The sequence below is a fragment of the Macaca fascicularis genome, chromosome 3 (assembly GCF_037993035.2).
Source record: "Macaca fascicularis isolate 582-1 chromosome 3, T2T-MFA8v1.1".
In the NCBI taxonomy this organism is placed as follows: domain Eukaryota; kingdom Metazoa; phylum Chordata; class Mammalia; order Primates; family Cercopithecidae; genus Macaca; species Macaca fascicularis.
In genome coordinates, this window is record NC_088377.1 from 136,877,330 (window position 1) to 136,898,623 (window position 21,294).

Consider the following 21,294-nt stretch of genomic DNA (forward strand, 5'->3'; position numbering starts at 1 on the left):
CCCACTTCCAGCACTATAAAACAGAGGCCTGCTGTTTTAATCACGCCTCTCTCTCTCTCAATGTTGTTTGCGCCCTGGTACAACCCATCTGCCTTGAATCTAGTGCTCCACTGGGGCTGCACACATCTGCCAGCCAGACTACCTTCGTACACAATTACTCAATCCGCCGTAAGGCTCTTTAATAGGAAACAAGTGTGACAACGGCAAGCCTCTTTTTTTTTTTTTCCTCCTCTCTCTTAAACCACAGAGTCAAATAGCTCTAATAGAGATGAAGCTTGATAGATCCGCCCAGGTGTAGGTGAAATGGTAGAGCCTCAGGGCTAATAGATGCTGTGCTCTCATGCTGAAGTTTAGCACTGTGTCCTGTTGGGCTCTCTAGCATCAGTGCGATGGGCTGCTCCTGGTACAGTTACAAAGTGAACACGCTTCTTGCCGCTCACGTTTATGCCTAATCCGGAGGGCAACCTGGAGCTAGGTAAGAACAGAACAGCCCTTTGACTTCAACGCATGGACAAAGGACAACGAATTCAGTAAGTGGAAAAAATTATCTTTCTTTCTTTTACTTGGGAATTAATTAAGGGTGTTTACTCCCAGGGAATCCTCTAAAGACTGTGCAAAAGTGAACTAAGACAAAGCTTATGTTCATAACCCCATGAATTTTCTCCAGTTTCATTTTGCACAATGCCCTGGCACTGTCATTAATACTTAAATACTCCTGAAGTGACTCCTCATTCAGAAGGTCTCGGAACTGAAATGTGGTGCTAATAATACTGTTAATTCAATCCTGTATTTTGGCATATTAACTGCTACTTCTGGGTGAAATGTCCTTTATTACTGTCAAAAATGATGGTGGCAAGTGTTTTGTCAGTTTCAAGAACACAAAAAAGAATCTTTAAGAAGCACATACCCTTCTTGAAAATGGATTTCACTTTTATGCATAACTATACTGCTACATTACTCCTCATACATTGATGTGAGGAATTTGCTTATAATTTTTGCTTAACACATCCGTTCTATAGCTTGATCTCTTACTAGAAAAGTGACACTAAAAACTCCTTTAAAAGAATATTACGTTGTAGCAGCAATGACAATGGGAGTGAATTTTTAAAACAAACAAAACAAAAAAGGTCATTTGTCTAATAACATAAGAAGATATATTAAAACCAGATGTATGAAATCTCAACTTTGACTTTTTAGTCTTTCATGCTTGGTTTAAAGCAGTCTTCACTTTGCGTTTATTTTGCATTTACAACTTTGGATTCACCATTAAACTATGTTTGAACTTGAAGTTCAGATTTGATCTAGGTACAGACTTGTTCCTTGAGCACCCTACTCTGATTTTTACTTGACTATGGGGAATCTTTTTACTACCATACCATATATTCTGAATTGTGTTAACAGACTAACTGTGGTGGACTTTCAGGTGGAATGTCAGCCAATGTAAAAGAATGTGTTTGCTGCTCAAATGTATGATGCTTCATGTAAGAAATAAACATATGCCCTACCAAAGATTCCAGTTATTATTTCTAAATTAATCCATCAAGCATTGCACAAAGCTGATCAGATTAAAGAAAATGCAACAAAAACTGTCCGCACTTCTTATCTATTAATAGTCCTTTGAGTTGATTTTTACAAATTTAACCATTATTAATTTGAAAAATTAGTCTGGAAGACATTGTCATCTCAAAAGGCAATGCACATATGTAGAGTAGATAGACAGGCAAAATTAGACAAAACAGTATTGCACTGTTTACATAATTCCCCATCGGCTAATGTTTTGTTTTTATTTTCTAACTATTATAGATGGACATCATTAAAAATGATGATTTAAAAGCCATGACGGTAGAATCCTGATGACTCCTTTGTGTATATTCAGAAATGATTTAGCTTGGATAAAGTTGCTGCTATGAGAGGTTTAATTAATTGTTTCTAGTTAAATATATTTCTTTAAGAATTGCATTTGACATTACTGATGGAGGAGTAAACGGAGTTTCACAGTCATTCTTCATGAAATACTTTAAGCGACAATCGTTGGCATTGAATAGCGGTCAATGTCTACCCCCTACAGGGAGAGATTCTAATTTCACTATGCCTTCCCCAGCACATGAATGCCATAGAGTACAGTTCACACATATGAATGCCGTAACCGTGTCAATGACTTCAACAAGTGCCCCTTAATGAAAAGGTCAGCCCTGTGATTAATAGGAAGCTGGTTTCAAAGGCTGGACCTCACTTCAGCACGGCATTTAGATTTGTTTTTTCTTGATTTACTCCATTTGCCTTTCAAAGTGTAATAAAAATCAAGTAGTATTATATTGCACATTTTTAATGCATTGTGGTTGCTTTCATATGATAGCAACACAACAGTATATTTGGTTTAGTAAAGAAAAAATAACAACTAAGTGAAAAAAATCAATCGAGCTAATAATTGGTGAATGAAAATTTTACTCTTTATCCAAATGGAATATATAAACTTTGCTTAAGTTTCAGTTAATTTAATGAACTTTTAAAAGGCTCTGTAGGGATAAAGGTAGAGTGGGGAAAAGGTTTGATTTTTTAACCTAAGTTTATTATGCTTAAATGTGCTAGCAAGTGAATATACACAAGTAACTCATGAAGATAGTGGTTTTTCACTAATGGCGAAAAATCATTGATGAATATAGCTGAGTGAGGATGAAGAGAATAATTTTAAGCCTAGTGACAATCTCAAAGGATCAAATTTATAATGGTGGTGGTGGTGTTACAGTCTTTCAAGTTAAAGGGTTTTTTTTTTTTTTGCTGGAAAAACATTGTGGTTATATCCAACTTATATTTTTTAAATGATTCCTTTTTACTGGAATTATAATTTGTTAATAAATATCACATAAAGTTAAGGAAATGAATAAATCAAGTGGTCCTTATATATTTAAAAAAAATTTTTCATGTATTATTCATTTTGTATCCCTGTAGATTTATCTACACATGTTTTCAAATAAGATTGCAATATAAGTAATTAAAGAATACAAATAATATAAGTATATATACTATATTTATCACATATGAAAATTGCTATATGCTTAGAGGAAAATCATTAGAAGACATAGGATATATCAACTTATTCTAAGGGATATTCTCTTTGTAATAAATTTTCTTTTTTAACCACATGTCAACACATATAGAACTTAATAACTTCATGTTCACTTATAGTGAAGGAATTATATTAGATATCAAGATTGAAAGTGTAGAAAAAAGGAGTTCAATTTTGAATGCCAACATCACACAAGAGGAGTTTTCAACAGCCACTCAAGGAAGAGAAAAATCTAGTACCTCTGTAAAATGGGCACAGTGCTTCCCGGATGTGTCACATTTTGTCAATGGCCACAGCTAGCTACGTCTTCCCAGTACTCTATTATTCAAAATTCCATTTTTTTGCTCTGAATTGGAAGCCAACAACTTCCAGAGTTCTAATGCATAACATTAATGGGGCTCTCACAAATAAATTCCTCGAAACTGTCCTAAACATGCCGTGATTTATTTAGTTCTTATAGTCCAATGAAGTAGGCAGCGTTCCTATTCCCATTTACGAATGCGAAAATGGATTGGTTAAGGGACTTGCTTAGTGTCATGCAGATAGTGATATGGTTTGGCTCTGTGTCCCTACGTAAGTCTCACCACAAATTGTAATAATCCCCATGTGTCAAGGGCAGTACCAGGTGGAGATAATTGAATCATGGGGGTGGTTTCCCTCAGGCTGCTCTCCTGATAGTGAGTGAGTTCTCACGAGATCTGATGGTTTGATGAGAGGCTTCCTTCTTTGCTCAGCACTCATTCTGTCTCCTGCCACCCTTTAAAAAGGTGCTTTCTGCCATGATTGTAAGCTTCCTGAGGCCTCCTAAGCCAAGTGGAACTGTGAGTCAATTAAACCTCTTTTCTTTTTTAAATTATCCTGTCTCGGGTATTTCTTCATAGCAGTGTGAGAACAAACTCATACAGGTAGTAAATAGTGTAACGTGGGTTCAAATTAACTTTGCTTGAGGGAAGATGCTACCCCAAACACCGGAATCTACTACCTCTCTAATGGGTGACTTCATTATTAGTGGAAAGTTGGCTTTATCTCTGACCATCTTATCTGGACTACTTGAATTTAGAAAGAAGGTACAGAATGAAATTGATGGAATGCCCAATCAAATAAAGCGTAAGTAGTTGGTTGTCAATCAGTCAGTATGATCTCACTTCAGGTTACATTTCTCAGTACTTTACCCCACTATTTTCAGAGGTTTTATTATAGGTAAAGAAGGAGTTGCAGTTATATTTCTGACATGTGAGGAAGAGCTGACCCTTCAACTCTCACTCATTTCACATGTCCACACCTGTTAATAGTGGGCCTCTGGGAAGTTTGTCTCCTCAGGGTATTTCCAACTCAGTGATGTCTGGCTGACTGACGAACAGAGATCACTCTAATCACAATAGTCTTTCAATGAGAGTCACCTAAACACATTCCCACCTTCAAGGCAGTGAAAAAAAAAAGAGCTGTCAAACACTTTCAAAGACTTTTAGGCCTCAGTTATTCAATAGGACTATCTGGATATTTGTTTTTTGAAAGATAGAATGCCAATTGAATTTTCTCCTTATCTGTGGGGAGTATGTATATATATATGCATGTGTATGTGTATGTGTATATAAATATACACACCGTTGGCGCATATGTGTGTGTGTGTGTGTGTGTGTATACACACACATATATACATGCTTGGTAGACTTCTAAAAAACATAGCCTGGAAAACACCTCTTTGTAATATTTCATTTAAAATATAATTTCCTATAACTTACATATGTGGTATGTCTATCTAGTGTAAAACATTCTTCTCAAGACAGACATTCATCATTATGATTGAGATTCTTAGTGAAGATAATAAAAACAAAATATTTTTGACAAAAAGTCTTATATCTTATATTTTCAATATTATGGGTTTATCCTTTCCCATATAAACACAGGATATTCATTTTAAAGAGATATTTTATTTTATTTTTAACAGTCCATATTATTATAATTATTAAACCAATACATAGTTTACTTTTACAAACACAAGCAGACTCATGCAAGGCAAATGGAATGAACATGGGGAAATTCCTTCAAACGTGAGCAACCCCAACTCATTTTCTACAAAAGAGTAGGTAGAAATAAATGTTCTTTTAATTCTCATTTTTCCTTTGGTTTGCATAAAAGATATCTAAATATGAACAGCATTTATAAAGTCATAGACTAGTCTTATTTTTTTAAAGAGTAAAAAACAGTTTTTAAAAACTAATCTCAAGATCCTGGAAAAATTAATCTGTGGTGACAGGATCTGAAAGCTCTAAATACCTTGAGGATTGATGATTACTTGAAAGCAGTGGTCAAAGACTTCCTCTATCACTATCATTAATCAGGAGATCCACAGGTTAATTTCTTGAAGTTAATCTTATCCTCATAAATCCTTTTTGAATTATCCAGTAACTACTTTATTTTTATTTGTACGTTCATCTTAAGTGGAAAAGTGTTTCTCTCCCTCTTTCTGTTCTTACTTGACATTACAAGCCTTTCACCAGGGAACCAGTCTGGAATTAATTCTTAATCTAATTGCTTCTGGCTCATGTTCCAGGGAAATATTGGGAACACTGCAGACCTAGACATTGCTGGTGGACACTTCTATCCAGATCTGGGTGCTAGCTATCTCTGCTCACTTCCACAGTTTCAAACACCCTGAAGTCCCAGCCAGCAGTCACAACAATCAACCCAATTCATGATTTTCCCTTTGCATGGGGCGGGGCGAGGTGGGGGGGGGCTTGGTCCCAGTTTCCCTACGTGAGTCAGACTCCTGGCCACCTGGGTCTGGATTTGCAGGCAGCCAAAATCTAATAGTTTTTCATTTCTAGCCCTGCTTAATATTAAATATTTCTTTTCATTTGAGGCCCATTAAAATACCCTTTTTTAAAACGTGGGTATACATTTTTATTATTATCATTGCTATATGTTCACAGTAGAAGTTAGCTGCAGGTATGTCTAAAGCAAGAAATCAAAGAGGCATCTAATTAGTAGTAACTTCACTTTTGTTTTATTACTTAATATTGTGCGTTTCAAATTTGTATGGAAGAGACAGAGAAGAATCATTAGTATTCTATCTGTACTTCTATTAAAAGCTTGAAGATTTAACCTTATTTTTTCTAGTGAGATGCACTAATATGCTTGAATTTTACATGCTACATAATCGTGTTTTTCCGATAAATAATATTTTTGGTCACTCTGAAATTTATTTTCCTGAAATAAATTAAATGCTGTTAACTATGTGATACATTTCTGTGTTTATAATTATACTTGGCTAATTCACAAATCCAAAATTCTCTAGAAAGAGAATAGTGAGCATTAAGTAAAAATACTGGGGCTTGGGTCTTCTTTGTGGCAATCACTACCTTGTTTTCAAAATGTACAGAATATCCATCATGCAACATTTGTGTGAATACTTGTGAATAAACTTTGCAAAACCATTTGTAAAGTACTATAGGAAATTCTAAGAAGTTATTATAAGATAGAACAGAACACAGGAGCATGCACAAGCCATATATATGATGTTTCATGTAATATGCTTGGTAGACTTGTAAAAGATTTTAGCTGTAGTATAAGAATAAATGTTTGATGTAATTTGTTTTTTTGTATTTGTTTTTGTTTTTTTGATGCAGAATCTTGCTCTGTCGCCAGGTTGGAATGCAATAGCACAATCTCGGGTCACTGCAACCTGAAACTCCCTGGTTCAAGTGATTCTCTTTCCTCAGCCTCCCTAGTAGCTGAGATTGCAGGCACCTGCCACCACACCCAGCTAATTTTTGTATTTTTAATAGAGACAGAGTTTCACCATGTTGGTCAGGATGGTCTTGATTTTCTGACCTCTTGATCTGCCTGTCTCAGCCTCCCAAAGTGCTGGGATTACAGGCGTGAGCCACTGTGCCCGGCCTGTAATTTGTTTTATGTCATATACATCATAATGCCTATTTTACTCTTTAGATTAAAATATGTTGTAATGATATTTAATCATTAAACATTTTTCTGAGTCTAATTTCCATTTCACGAAGGAATCAAAATTTCTTTCTCCGGCCAAGAAAACACTTATCAAACCTTTTCCCAATTTGTAAACTTCATGAAAGACTCATATTTGATTAATACTATTTCTAAATGAGCCTCTTCTCTATTCCAGTTTTCTACAATTTCAGAAATGAAACAAAGTTAACAATGGGAGCCCCAAATCTTTATTACTTGAAAGTAAGCTCTACAATACTGAACCTTTGAATTAAGTTCGGTTTACTCATTCAATCACAGCTAATATTGGCTTGAAGCATGGTAAAGAAGAGAAACTTGTTAGTACTGGTAAGGATGTCTGAAATTCACATAAAGTGAGAGCAGTAAATCACACTTGCAGTGTCAGCACATTTGGAGGCCTAGGTAGGAGGATTGCCAGAGCCCAGGAGTTCATGACTAGCCTGGGCAACATGGCGAAATCTCACCTCTACAAAAAGCAAATACAAATATTAGGGGTGGTGAGTGCCTGTAGTCCCAGCTACTCAGAAGGCTGAGGCAGGAGAATTACTTGACCCCAGGAGGTTGACGCTGTAATCAACCATGATCGCCCCACTGCACTCAGCCTGGGTGACAGAGTAAGACCCTTTAAAAAAAAAAATACATAAAATATTAACATGTATTTTCATGTTTGTTCTCAGCTACCTCATGAAATAGTACCAAAAAAACTTTGATTTTTTTCACTTCTTAAATAATGATAAAAGTATATTTTATCACATCCAATACTGTGGCCAAATATTTACTTTATACATGAAAATTTTAGTAATGTTAGTTTATGTGCAAACATTTAAATTTTATTTAAAATATTAAAAATATGTTAAATTTGGAAAAGGAACATTACTGCAGTAACTACTGTGTGTCGTGTGACTTACACTATCTTATGTAATCTTTATATTAATGAATAAAGGTAGATTTGTCATTTCCATTTTACAGATGAGCAATGTGTTCTATTTTCTTGAATTTCTAAGGAAGATTAAGTACACAGAAATCTATCAGATGACTAATCCAATTATAAAGGCAGTAAATGTGTACAAACATGCCAAGATGCCCACATGCAGTGCAGGTTGCAATAGAAACTGTTTGTATTATAGTTCCATTCCTTTGGACTGGAATTTAGAGACTTGTACTACTTCAATACATTATGATCCTTAAGGATGAGCATACAAACTTTATTTGTATGAGTCATAAGTGTCTTAAGAGCGTCAGTATTGCCATCATATTTTGATTCAAGAAACTAGTAATGCCATTCTTTGGAATGTATTCTACTTACTTTTATGAGGATATAATGCTAAAGAAGATGTCACCAGTTGTAAATGCTATATTTTTACATAAAATCTTTACATCCTGTGTTAAGGTATATTTATTAATTTCAGTGTCACAATGTGATAAAAACTTGCTCTGTGTGTGTGTGTGGAAGTGAACAAGTGAATATGTGCATACATAAGTAAAACACTCTACTTGGCAGCATTCCTATTAGATGTTCCACAGTGATAGGTTTGTTAAAAAGAAGAATTTTTATTTTGTTTAAATAACTATAGTCTATAATTTAAAAAGCTCTCATCACAAATTTTTGTATGCACCAACAAGAAAAATGTATGCATTTAACATATTTGTTTCCTGTTTTTTTCAGACTTTTAATGTCTTGAACATTTAGGTTAACCACTTGCTATTCTCTGCTGCTATAGGAACACTTCTTTTTTATTATTTAATGTGTAACTTTAAACTGTGCTAAAGCTACCCACAGCCTTACACAATGGTCTTCTAGGTAGATTATAATATTTTTAGTACTGTATTATTACCAGCACTGTTTTTTGTTCTTTTTGTTTTGTTTTGTTTTTTTAAAGTAGTCCATTTTGGAAATTGTGAACTTTCCTTTTTGACTGTGACAAAACCCAGATTTTCTTTCTTTTTCTTATTTATTTATTTATTTATTTATTTATTTATTTAAAACAGAGTTTCGCTCTTGTTGCCCAAGCTGGAGCGCAGTGGCACAATCTCAGCTCACTGCAACCTCTGCCTCCCGGGTTCAAGCGATTCTCCTGCCTCAGCCTCCCGAGTAGCTGGGATTACAGGTGCCCACCACCACACCTTGGTGATTATTTGTATTTTTAGTAGAAACGAGGTTTCACTGTGTTAGCCAGGCTGGTCTTGAACTCCTGACCTCAGGTCATCTGCCTACCTCAGCCTCTCGAAGTGCTGGGATTACAGGCATGAGCTATCGCGCCTGGCCCAGATTTTTTTTTTTTTTTTTAATTAGTATGATATGAGTTGTATATTCCCCACTCAAAATCTTTGAAAACTTTCATTAACACCTACTCACAAGACTACCATTGGCTACATCTGATGCTACCCTACTCAAAAGATAGAATAAGAATGAACTATGGACCACCAGCAAAGCACCATTGGGGCAACAATGCAGGCAGTCCTTAAGTAGTCCAACAACTCAGGTGCTAGAAGGCAAGGTCAAAATGGGGCAAGTGAGGGAAATTCCTGGCTTGAAAGCCTCCTTCTCTATAAAAACTGATACCTTTTATAACAAGAGAGACACAGCTTCTAGGATTCCTGCAAAGGGCCTGCCCAGTAAAAATCATCACCATATTCAGGGATACCCAACATTAGGGTTACTATCAGGTATTTAGAATTGTCTTAGTCCTGATTCGTTGTTGGAGTTAAGGGTCATTTTTCCTGTAGGCCTATTTTCCTAGCAATGTGGTTGACATTCTAATTTTTATTGTTTTCAAGGGGAATGGAACTAGATAGTTAACAAAAGGTCAAATTATCACGAAGTGAAAATTTTATTGTTAGCTCTTTATCCACAGGTAGTTAACATGGAGTTTGAGAAAATTAATTTTAAGGACTAGCATGGCCTATTCCCATTATGTCTACAAATGCAATCCTGTGCTTTAGTTTATGGTTATAGTTATTGCACGTAGGGCTCTCATTATTTATAGTTTTGATTTGCTTCCAAAACATTTTATGTATGTCTGCCTCTTCTGTAAACTTTAAAAACTACACCTACAAGTAAACATTTCAAAGGGCTGAAAGAGATTTAGATTTGTTAATTAAACATTCCAAGGGTATTTTGCATCTTTCAGATGAGACTAGACTAAGAAAGTTTGAGACTACACTCCAAAAAAAAAAAAAAAAAAAAGAAAACTAGAATTCTGAGTCTATCATGTAACTTTTTGAAATAAATAAGGTTTCACCTAAGAAAAGCATAGATTTTCTACCAAAACTCAGGATACTAGTTATGCAGCACCACCTTTAACAGTGGGAAGAGGCTATAACAGGAGCCAGCCATCTAACAGCAGTTGTGGCCACAACAATAATGCCATATATAGGCCACACATGAGGTAGGCATGCCTTAAGGGAAAAATGTGAATGTGGCCGGTACTCGGGCTGTTCTATAGGGAAGCAGTGTAATGGACAAATAACACCTGGTAAACTCCTATAGCTATGGTCATCAGTGTTTAAAGACCTACTCCAACTGTTTTTTTAGGAAGGGCCCTGGGTTGAACAGTCTCAGAACATTTTAGGTGCTTTTACTATGTTATTGCTAATGCTATTTATTAGATTTTAAAAGCACCACTAAAAATTCAAAAGAATAATATTTCACTAATGAATGCTAAATATATGTTGAATAAAATTGAGTCTACTAATTTACTGTTTAGGAATAGATACTAGATATACAATAATTATAAAATACATAAGCATTTATATGTACATTGTTTTATGATAGAGAATTAATCAAAAGTTTAGGGATTCTACTGTAGTAAAGTCAAAATAAACATGAGCTTGGACAAGTAACATTAATAGCACTTACACACTTCTTACATTATTAATAACACTACCTCAATATTTTCACTTGTAAAATGAGAAGTTTGAAATAGATGAATTTGATTTTATGCCCAATTTTTCAAATGCCTATATATATAATTTCATGTATAAGTTAACATCAATCAACATTAAGACATAAAACAAGCTTTTAAAAATAAACTTTAGATAGAAGCTATATTACTCCTAAAAAGATATGTACTAATTTAAACCGATCTTACTTTTATGATGCTTTTTAATGACTTACAGTCAATCATGACTAAATTAATAAACTACTCTTGAGTAATTAAATGTCCTCATTACTTGAATATTGAAAAATGAGGGCATTGATTATTTTAGTTAACTTTGCTGTCTTCTTTTCAGTGCTTATCATGAATTAAATAATTAAAATTCATTTCTTCGACTTTAAATAGATAATAATTTGCGTTTTTTCTATTAAAGGTAACATTTTATTCTGTCAAGCTATAGACAGTATAATAAAATGGAGATAGTGCAATGTAATTAGCTGAAAAGAGTGAACTTAATTTATCTTGAATTATGTGTAATAAGAAAAAACGTAGGAAATCATATTTAGCATTACTTAAATAAAAAAAGTATTGCAATTATTTCATATTCCTTTAGAAATCAAAGACATAAATTTTGGGGAAATATCAGATACATGAAGTTTATGCTAGATCTTTTTTCTATTAAGCACTGCATTTCTTATTTAACAGATATTGGATTTCAACATCAGTTGTAGCTGGCTCTTTCAATTTAGATGGATAATATACTTAAAGAGTTTTTGGATTTATTTCCTTTAGGAGAACATTTCAGAGTTACCCCAAAAGAGCTTTGAAATAATATTCATTTTTAATTAGGTTTGGTCCACTCTGTGCAGCAGAAGCCATTAATAATGAGACGCATGCAAAAGGTGAGGGTAGTCAATATTTGAAAGACCAGTGGATCCCTGAAGATTTCGATTTGCCCTCGTGTCTTTTCATTGATCAACTCCACCATTAGGTTGTATCTTTCTTTACTTAGAAGCCTTTGGAGCTAGAAAATACAAATAACAGGATTGCTCCTTAGCAAATTTCCAGTGTCGTGAGCTTTATTTTTGACACTCTATCTCTCTTCACACTTTTCCAAAATCAGGGTAACTTCTCTACCTTTCTTTCAAAACAGTCACCCTCATGCCATAGGCTTCTTACTGACTTTAGATTTTTCCCAATACTGAACTTCTACCAACATCAGTGTTTCCAATTCATAAAGCTCCATGCTATTAAAGTCTTTATTATTACTTTTTTTTGGTATTTCTATGCTCTTTCCCACTAATTCCTAAGTCAAAACACTCATCCTATTTAATATTCACTGCTACATTATGGGAGCAAAGATAATTAAACATAGACACAGTATGTTGAAAAATACAGTTTGATGGGACAACCTTGAATTGATAAAGTTCTAACACTTTGGGGGTAATTATATTTTAAAAAGAGGACACTTCGAATTCAAAAACAGGTAATTATTCAGTTTCAGAAAAACTCAAAAGGAGATGAATTTCAGTCCAAGGAGCTGAGGGGCCCTTCAGTCTTGCCTTAGAGCTCTAATCTTCTGCCCAGGCTGACTCTGACCCTGGACACTGCTACCTGGACAGCATTCTGGCTGTCAGGAGATCGGGATGTATTAAAATTTGCTATGAATCTCTGGTACTCATTTATCTCTGTCTGTTTTATGCTCAGGCTCTAACATTTTGAAGAAAGATTCCCTACGAGCAGTTTTAAAATTTACTTTTAATGTTTTTGTGTTACTATTTTTCACCTTCTGCTTCATTCCAGGTGTTTGTCTTCAGTCCCTTATCTTCGCATTCTCCATTTCTAGTATACCTTCCTTCTGCAGTCAAAATCTAATCTTGCAGTTGGAAATTCAGGGAGAGTGAAAGATGTTAAAATAAAAAACAAACAGGCAAACAAAAACCCCAGAGCCCTGCCTGAATGTTGGTAATTGAGTAAAAGTGAGGCCGTTCTATCTATGAAGCACTGTTCTCAGTGTTTTTTGTAGAAATGAACATTAATCTTGTTTTAGTAAACTTCTTTATCTAATTAATCATGTTGTCATTTAAGGGTTCATGATGCAGTTTGCCTTAAACAACTGCTGGATACTTTAGACCTTATATTATCCTAAACTTTTCTGGTTTGCCTCGCTTAAAAATGTTTGCATTGGATTCACAGTTAATGCACTAACCTAGCTTTGCTTTGGCTATCTGTGTTGTTTTGTTGTTGCTGCTGCTTTAAATTGATCTTGAGATTTTGTGTGTGAAAAAGAGGAACATATGTATATTCCTAACTATTGAGCTTCTTATTTATTAGTATTGTTGTTAAATTGTTGAAGTCATCTTAATGCAGAGCAGTATGTATGGCACATCATGTCATTGACATATGTTCACATTATTTGGGATTGTATTTTTTTTAAGAATAAAATATAGCTCTTTGACAAACATTAATTTTAAGGCTTATTTTAAATATCCTTCCTGATTTTCTGAAATCTTGAGCTACATAGTATCTTTACCTCCTCTGAATTCTATAGCATGTCTCATCTGTGTCGTTTATTTGATAGCTGCCCATACTGATGTATTTCCATACCTAGTTCTATTCCCTGCTAGATACTAAGCATTTTTAACACAGGGGCCATGATGTCTACGTTTTTGTGTGCAACACAGCCATGACAAAATAGGTGTTCAATAAGTACTTCTTGATTGAAAGTTGACCATTCCACCCTATAAATGCAGGTTAAAGGGTCTTTACCTACGTCTCTATCCCCCATTTGCTGTTTAATTGGCTATTAGCTAGAACTGATTGATAGACATAAAGACTTTTTTTTAAGGAATTGACAGCTATGTAAATATAGCACTTAACCTTAAGCACTTAGCCATTAACCTTAATCACTGTCCATTAACCTTAAAGCACCCCAGGTTTCTCCCCTTACAATCCCCCAAAGCAGACCCTACTCGATGCATTTTTTTTTACCATGAAAAATAATCTTAGTAGAATGTTTTTGTTGTTCTGTGGATAGCTGTAAAAATTATATTTTGAAAAAGAACACTTGACCTAATTTTTTTTAATAGTTACTAATGTATTTTCCAGATGTCCAAAGAAAGATAAGAAATTGGGAAATTATTTTGAGGACTACGTTAGTATATATTTGACAGGAGAAGGACTAGAGTATGCTTTTATAAGTATGATTTTATATAAGGTTGATAATCACAGGCATATCATATCATTTCTATTTAACTTAGAAAATTTATTTTAAAAAATAATATTTTCTATAGCTATTGCTAAAAGGTTTTAATTATTGTTAATTCCAGGCATGTGGAAGTAGCTAATAATTTTAAGAATAGAGACTGATATTTTCTAACTAATGTCAAATTATAACTGAGAAAAAGAATAAATGAAATTCCTTTCTTTAAGCATAACATTTTAGATTTTTTTAAATATTATTGTGCCATAAACCTAACTAATTATATTGAAATATTACCTTTTAAAGTAATTCTTTGTAGTCTATAAAATCTATATTTCTCTTTTGGGTGTTTCACAAAGACCACATAAAATAATAATTATACATTATTGGAAAGAAACAAAATTTCATGACAACATATTCCAATTTATTATATTTTTTATATCATGGTTTTATTTTCACCAAGATCTACATTTATGAAGTATGAATTTAGTAAAATAACATTACAAAGTTGCAAAAAGTTTTGTGCGTAATTTTATATGCGATTATGTTTTATGACTAATCCTTGGGGTGAAAACAGTAAGTCAGGGAAGTTCCCATTGTATTCTGAACATAATACATCTTAGGGTGAGGTCAGGTAGAGTGTGGGAGGATGGCTGGGGATGGGGAGGTAGAAAGAACACCTTGCTATATTCAGGAAAGCAACTTGATACTAATGGACTGATTATTTTTAGCTTTGCCAGAGTGCTCAGTTTTGTTCCAAGTCCCGCAGGGAACTGACACTAGAAGGTGTGAGCAACTGAGGGCAGGGGAGGGTCTCTCTTACCACTAAATTTCAAAGTATATTTTAACAAATGTGAAATCTCACTGGAATAACAAACCAGTGTAACACGAGGACTTCAACTCTAAAAAGATGTTACCTCAACACCAGGCTGCTTAGCTGTTCATTTGGAATTTTACAGTTACCTAACATAGGAGAAAGGTGATAATGAGGGTGACTTGGCAAAACAAAGTCCAGGCAGAATGAGCTCCACAAAGGCAAATCAAATGCCAACATTGACCATGTGTTTTGAAAATCAATAAATCAATAACTTTCATGGAAATTGGAGGTTGTATGTTTATTTTACTCACTGAACATTTTCACCATACAGTCATTCATGACTGAGAGGATGCTCTCGGAGATAGACATATGCTAAGAGGATATTAATTCACTGTTTCATTCTTTATTTTGTAGATCCCACACCCCAACACCTCTATAGACATGGAAATATATCGTAGTTATATCAGTATACATAGGCCTTCTTTTCATACAAGATGATGAAAAAACAAGCAAATTTAGCTGAGAATCTGAGCAAATAAGTGGGAGTAAATTTCTATCTTTACAGAATGTCTCCTCCAATATATGCATTTTATTTATTTAAACAACATTGCTTGAGGAACCATTTTATGCAAATAATATTTTAAGTTTTTTTTTTTTTCTTTGAGACAGAGTCTCGCTCCGTAGCCCAGGCTAGAGTGCAGTGCTGTGGCCTCGGCTCACTGCAACTTCTGCCTCCCAGGTTCAAGCGATTCTCCTGCCTCAAACTCCTGAGTAGCTGGGACTACAGGCACCCTCCACCATGCCCAGCTAATTTTTTTCTATTTTTAGTAGAGACGAAGTTTCACCATATTGGCCAGGCTGGTCTCGAACTCCCGACCTTGTGATCCGCCCACCTTGGCCCCCCAAAGTGTTGGGATTACAGGTATGAGCTGCAGCACCCTGCCTATTTTAAGTCCTTTTAATTGTTGAAATGGTTATGTAAACACATGAAGGATGTGTTTTTGAAATCTTTTTTTTTTTTTTTTCCGAACACATGGCATATACTCTACCATACTGCTTTTTACTTTACAGAGGAACAACTAGAAGTAAGATAAGTCTCTTTCCTTTTGCACAAGTGTTAAGTGTTGTAAAAGAGGTTAATTAAATACTGGAAAACTGATCAAAATGTTATCTTATTATTTTTTCCTTCAGAACATAGCTAAGAGTTATTTATAATGGTAACTATGTCTCTAAGTTACAAGAAACAGCCAACTTAATGTCAGCACGGTGAAGAGCAAAGTATAGATATTGTGCAAGTTTGTTTCTTGCATTAGATTTTCAGCTACAATGTAAAGAATCTGGAATAAATAATTTGTGTTTTGTTTTCTAACTTTTTTTTCTACTTTATCACTTTTTGGTTAATTTATCCATTTTAATTATTGCATCTAAGGAATAAAAGATTTTAATATCTTATTTTTCTAGTTAATAGCAATACAATATATTCAGTATTTATAAATCATAGAATTTTATATTTTTTCAGGCACTTGAATGCCTACAATGTTGTAGGCATTCATGCTATTTGTTGAATGTTGTTTCAATTAATCACTGTCAGTCTAATTTAATGAAACTAACTTCAAGTTTTACTACTCTACTGCATTATTTTCCAGAGTCTACATTGTTGTTTGGCTCTACATTTAGACAACTAAGACACATTGAAAAAAATTCTTAACTTTCTTTACCTTATCTCTAAGTTCTAAGGAAATATAAAACTTTTATGGAAATTGGAAACTACCATCATGCATATTGTATCTTTCCTGCAAAACTGGCTTTATTTGTATGTTTTACTAAGATGTGTCTTAATCTAGATTCATATGAAAACCACAGATTAAGTCTACTGTGACAACAAAATCAGTCCACAAAAATTATGCTGAAACATTTTAGGGAGAATTCCAAAGGTTGAGACTATTCTATAGGGAATAGTTTGCTTTGATCCAAGTGTCTAGGGATGAAAGCAGAAACAAGTGCCACAGGTAATCTGGAGTTCTGTGAGTAAACCCATATTCCTCTACTCATCATCTGTAAGTTAACATTTTTTTTGCTCAGCACTAGTTACTAACGCTATATTGGAAAAAAAGTAATGCAAATAGGTGCACCTCTGACTTTCCAACTGAACCACCAGGTTGCATGTTATGTGAATTTTCTTTTTAAAAGTCAGCCCTTGAAATTCATTTTGTGATCATAATTTTTTTTTTTTTTTTTTTTTGAGACGGAGTCTCGCTCTGTCGCCCAGGCTGGAGTGCAGTGGCCGGATCTCAGCTCACTGCAAGCTCCGCCTCCTGGGTTCATGCCATTCTCCTGCCTCAGCCTCCCGAGTAGCTGGGACTACAGGCGCCCGCCACCTCGCCCGGCTAGTTTTTTGTATTTTTTTTAGTAGAGACGGGGTTTCACCGTGTTAGCCAGGATGGTCTCGATCTCCTGACCTCGTGATCCGCCCGTCTCGGCCTCCCAAAGTGCTGGGATTACAGGCTTGAGCCACCGCGCCCGGCCTGTGATCATATTTTTATGTAAAAGATTTAGGTGAGCGTTTTAAACCTACCCCAATAAAGTCTGCTCTAACATCTGTATGGCTGCTTTTCTCACTTGAGATTTTCCCAAATGCTAAAAATTTAGGCAATTCTATCTGTTTCACATGAATGTTTTAACCTTAAAACAGCAACCCAACAAACCACCACCACTCCAAAAGCAATGAGAAGGAACAGCACAAGCACTCATCACATTCACAGACACCCTGACACAGAATGAACAAACAAACATATAAGCAGGCAGAAAAAACAAACCAACTACAAAAACAGACTCTCTCTAACGATCCATTATTGCGAGGAAATTTCAGGTTGAACATGTATAGTTTAAACACACACACACACACACACACACACACACACACACTACACACACATTCACCAGGGAGTATGAGAGGGGCTGTACCACTCCCCCCTTTCCCAACCCCTGCACCCCTGGGACCCGGCACTCTTGGGGGTGGGGGGAGAAGGGGGAGCAAGAACTCTGGCGCCTCTAGCCCATCTGAGGCCTTAGGTAAGAAGAATGATGTCACAGATGTTTCACTGTTTTTTCTTCATCCTATTTCCTTCTCTTTTCTTAGGACTTTAAATAGTTTTCTCTCTTTATAGTTTCTCTTCACTTTTTTTTTAAACCTCTAACATTTCTCCAAAGCTCTGTGATCCCCTAAAATAGAGAGACAATTCTTCTGACTGAATATAAACATTTATTCCTACTGGTCCTTTGTATTTTATCTCCATTTTTACTGTGGATGGGGCTTATTTTTTTCTCGGGGTAGAAGCAAGGGTGTCAGGATCATCATCAGCAGTTCCCATCTCCAGGGATGTATTGAAGAATACTGCCTATTAATTAACAGCTTATGATGTGTCTCCCGTTCTGCAGAGGAAGCACTCTGTATAAATGCCAAATAGTAATAACTCAGCTCTCTGGGCTCTGGACCCACCAGCTCTTACACTTTCGATGGGGAAAAAGAGTCATCTTCCTCATTAGGCCTACCTAGAGGATACAGTGTCAAGTGTAAAAACTGCTACAAAGAGGAGTAGTCATAAGTATTTCAAAGTGATTTCAAATGTTACTCTGGGAGAGGGAAAAATAAAAGGAGCAGTCCTCAACATATTATCAAAGGAGGTAACTACACAATCTGTATAGGGGAGCATACAGTCCTTTTCTTATCTAGGAAACAACCTGTCTTAGGAACAAGACTCTCATTCACTTATTTCAAAGTCTGTCTTCACTACCCAAAAAGACTTGTCCTAGGTTAAGTTTCTATGTAATGTTGTTTTTGAAATACAGTTTGCATCTTTTTATTCATTTTTTCATTTAAAATAATAGACTGTTTTCTCCAGCAAAGTTCAGGTCTAGCTCTTTTATTTTCTCTAATCATATCATTTCGTAATTTCATGTTATAGTCAGATAAATCAGAAAGAAACTTATTTCCAAGGCTGAGAGATAAGAAAATTGAAAGAGTTAGGATTCTCCCACCTCTTAGTAGGTGAGACTGAAAGCCGTTGTTGCAGTGATGGAAAACACACAGCCATGGAGGGTTTGGAACTGATTCAGATCTCCAACAAGATCCTGACTTACGTACGGCGCAGGGATCTGGTCTTTTGCTCAATAAAGGTGTGGAAAATAGAACAATAAAGGTATGGAAAAACGCAGTGTTGTTCATATTTGTCTTTCTAAATTTTCTTAATTTAAAATTTTACTCTTAGAACAAATGTTTAGTATTATTTCTATAATTTTGAGGCTCCTAGTCATTATTTAAAATGTTTTTGTTAGTTTCTGTGCAGTCTGATTAATCAGATATTTATATTTAACTATTCCATATAAATTAAAATATTTAGGGCAGGAGTGGTAGCTCATGCCTGTAATCCCAGCACTTTGGGAGGCCGAGGAGGGTGGATAACTAGAGGTCAGGAGTTGGAGTCCAGCCTGGCTAATATGGTGAAAGCCTGTCTCTACTAAAAATACAAAAATTAGCCAGGCGTGGTGGTGCACACCTGTAATTCCAGCTACTCCGGAGGCAAGAGAATTGCTTGAACTGGGGAGGCAGAGGTTGCAATGAGCTGATAGTGCACAACTGCACTCCAGACTGGGCAACAGAGTGAGAGTCAATCACTAATAATAATAATAATAATAATAATAATAATAATACAAAACTATGGAGTACATAATATGTATCTATAGATGGCATTTTAATATTTCCCAATTCTTTGTTCCTGTGAATAATTTTATTCATTGTAAAGTTATAATTACAGAGAATAAAAAAGTGACTAAACACAAAAATTTATAATAAAACCTTCAGAGGAAATAACAAGGAAGGAAACTAATACTTAAGAAGTATGTAGGTTTCACACATATAAACAGACACACACACCCCCCATTTCTTTCTTCCCATTAGGCCCAAACAATACTTCTCTGAAGCAATTTTATATACAGTATTCCAAAGAGATTAAGTACATTGTAGAGTTTCTTATCTAGATCTAGTGGCAGAGCTGTAATTTACACCTAGACCTAATTCCAGAATTGAGTTTTATAACACCGAATATACAGTACCATTTTTACTGCCACTAATGCTGTCACATGACTCTCTCTCTAAACTAAGAGCAGTATTAAAAACTGTTGTTAATTATATCATCTACCACTTTGGGAGGTAATACTACTTCTTAAGTGTCAATGTTTCCTTTTGTGTGAAGTTTATTTTTCCCTATTATAAGCTACTGATATGATTCTATCAATAGCTGTGGTTTAGTGGGATTATGTTCTTCTGAAATAATGTGGTAAATTAGGTAATGCTAACAGTTTAAGAGCAGGATATTGTTTTCCGATTGAGTTCCTCTTATATGATCCTGTGTGGCATATAAGTTTACTTTTAACAGAAGATTTTATTTAGTTCTAAAATATTTAAAGGTATTTTGAAATTTCACAAACATTTAACACTGTATCTGATAGAAATGTGGTGATATGTTTTAGCTGAAAAACAGAAAGAAAGACACACAAAATACAGATTGAAATATGGAACAAGCATTGGGAGCTTCATCATACAAATACCATACACATAAAACAATACAAAGCACTAATACGTTTTAGCCTATGTGTCTAATAAGGAAGATGTTAGTTAAGCTCTCCTTGCAATTTAAGATCTACATCTTTACCTCAGCTCCTCCTTGTCCCAACCCACATCCCATGAAAGACCAAAATCCTCCTCAAAATTTCTGCATGTTTCTGAAGCATGTGTTCGAGTAGGGGAGTGGGAAAATACAACTCATGTTTGTCATTGTAGCTCTTGACTCCAACCTAACTTTTCCTCAGTTCATGAACAATATTATCATTTTTCTCTTTTACTTATATGAACATGTAATCACATACACTCATGCATGCCTTCTTTTCTATTATAGCCATATGTATTAGCATTTTATTATAGACTGACACTCATTTTAGGTTAAGTAATCCTCAGAGTTATATACTATTTACTTATTGAGTTAGTCTCTTAAAACTGTATTAAGTGTGGTTAATGATCAGTGTCAGGTCAATTCAATTAATAATAATCATGGGCATTAACCTAAGATACCAAAAGAAAAAAAAAAAAAACCTGAAAGTCAGATGATTTGAAGATCCACTAATCTTAATGTGCTTTTTACAATTAGAAGCAGCAAATTTGTATTGGAATAAGGGATCTAAAAAAAGATTTCCCCAGCCAGCCTTATGTATAAAAGTATGTTTCCCTAGAAACCAGGAAAAATATGCATAGAAATATGGATGGTTTAGACTGTTTCTTTTTGGTTGGGGG

At 34.9% G+C, this 21,294-nt stretch overlaps 1 protein-coding gene across 1 annotated transcript in view; it reads left to right on the forward strand.

The window, feature by feature from the left end:
• The first annotated feature begins 264 nt into the window (after positions 1-264).
• The window catches only part of SEMA3A (semaphorin 3A), a 534,862-nt gene continuing 513,832 nt past the window's right edge, over positions 265-21,294 (forward strand). The window contains exon 1 of the mRNA XM_005550353.5: positions 265-530. The gene's annotated coding sequence lies outside the window, so the exon portion shown is untranslated. The remainder of the gene's footprint in view (positions 531-21,294) is intronic.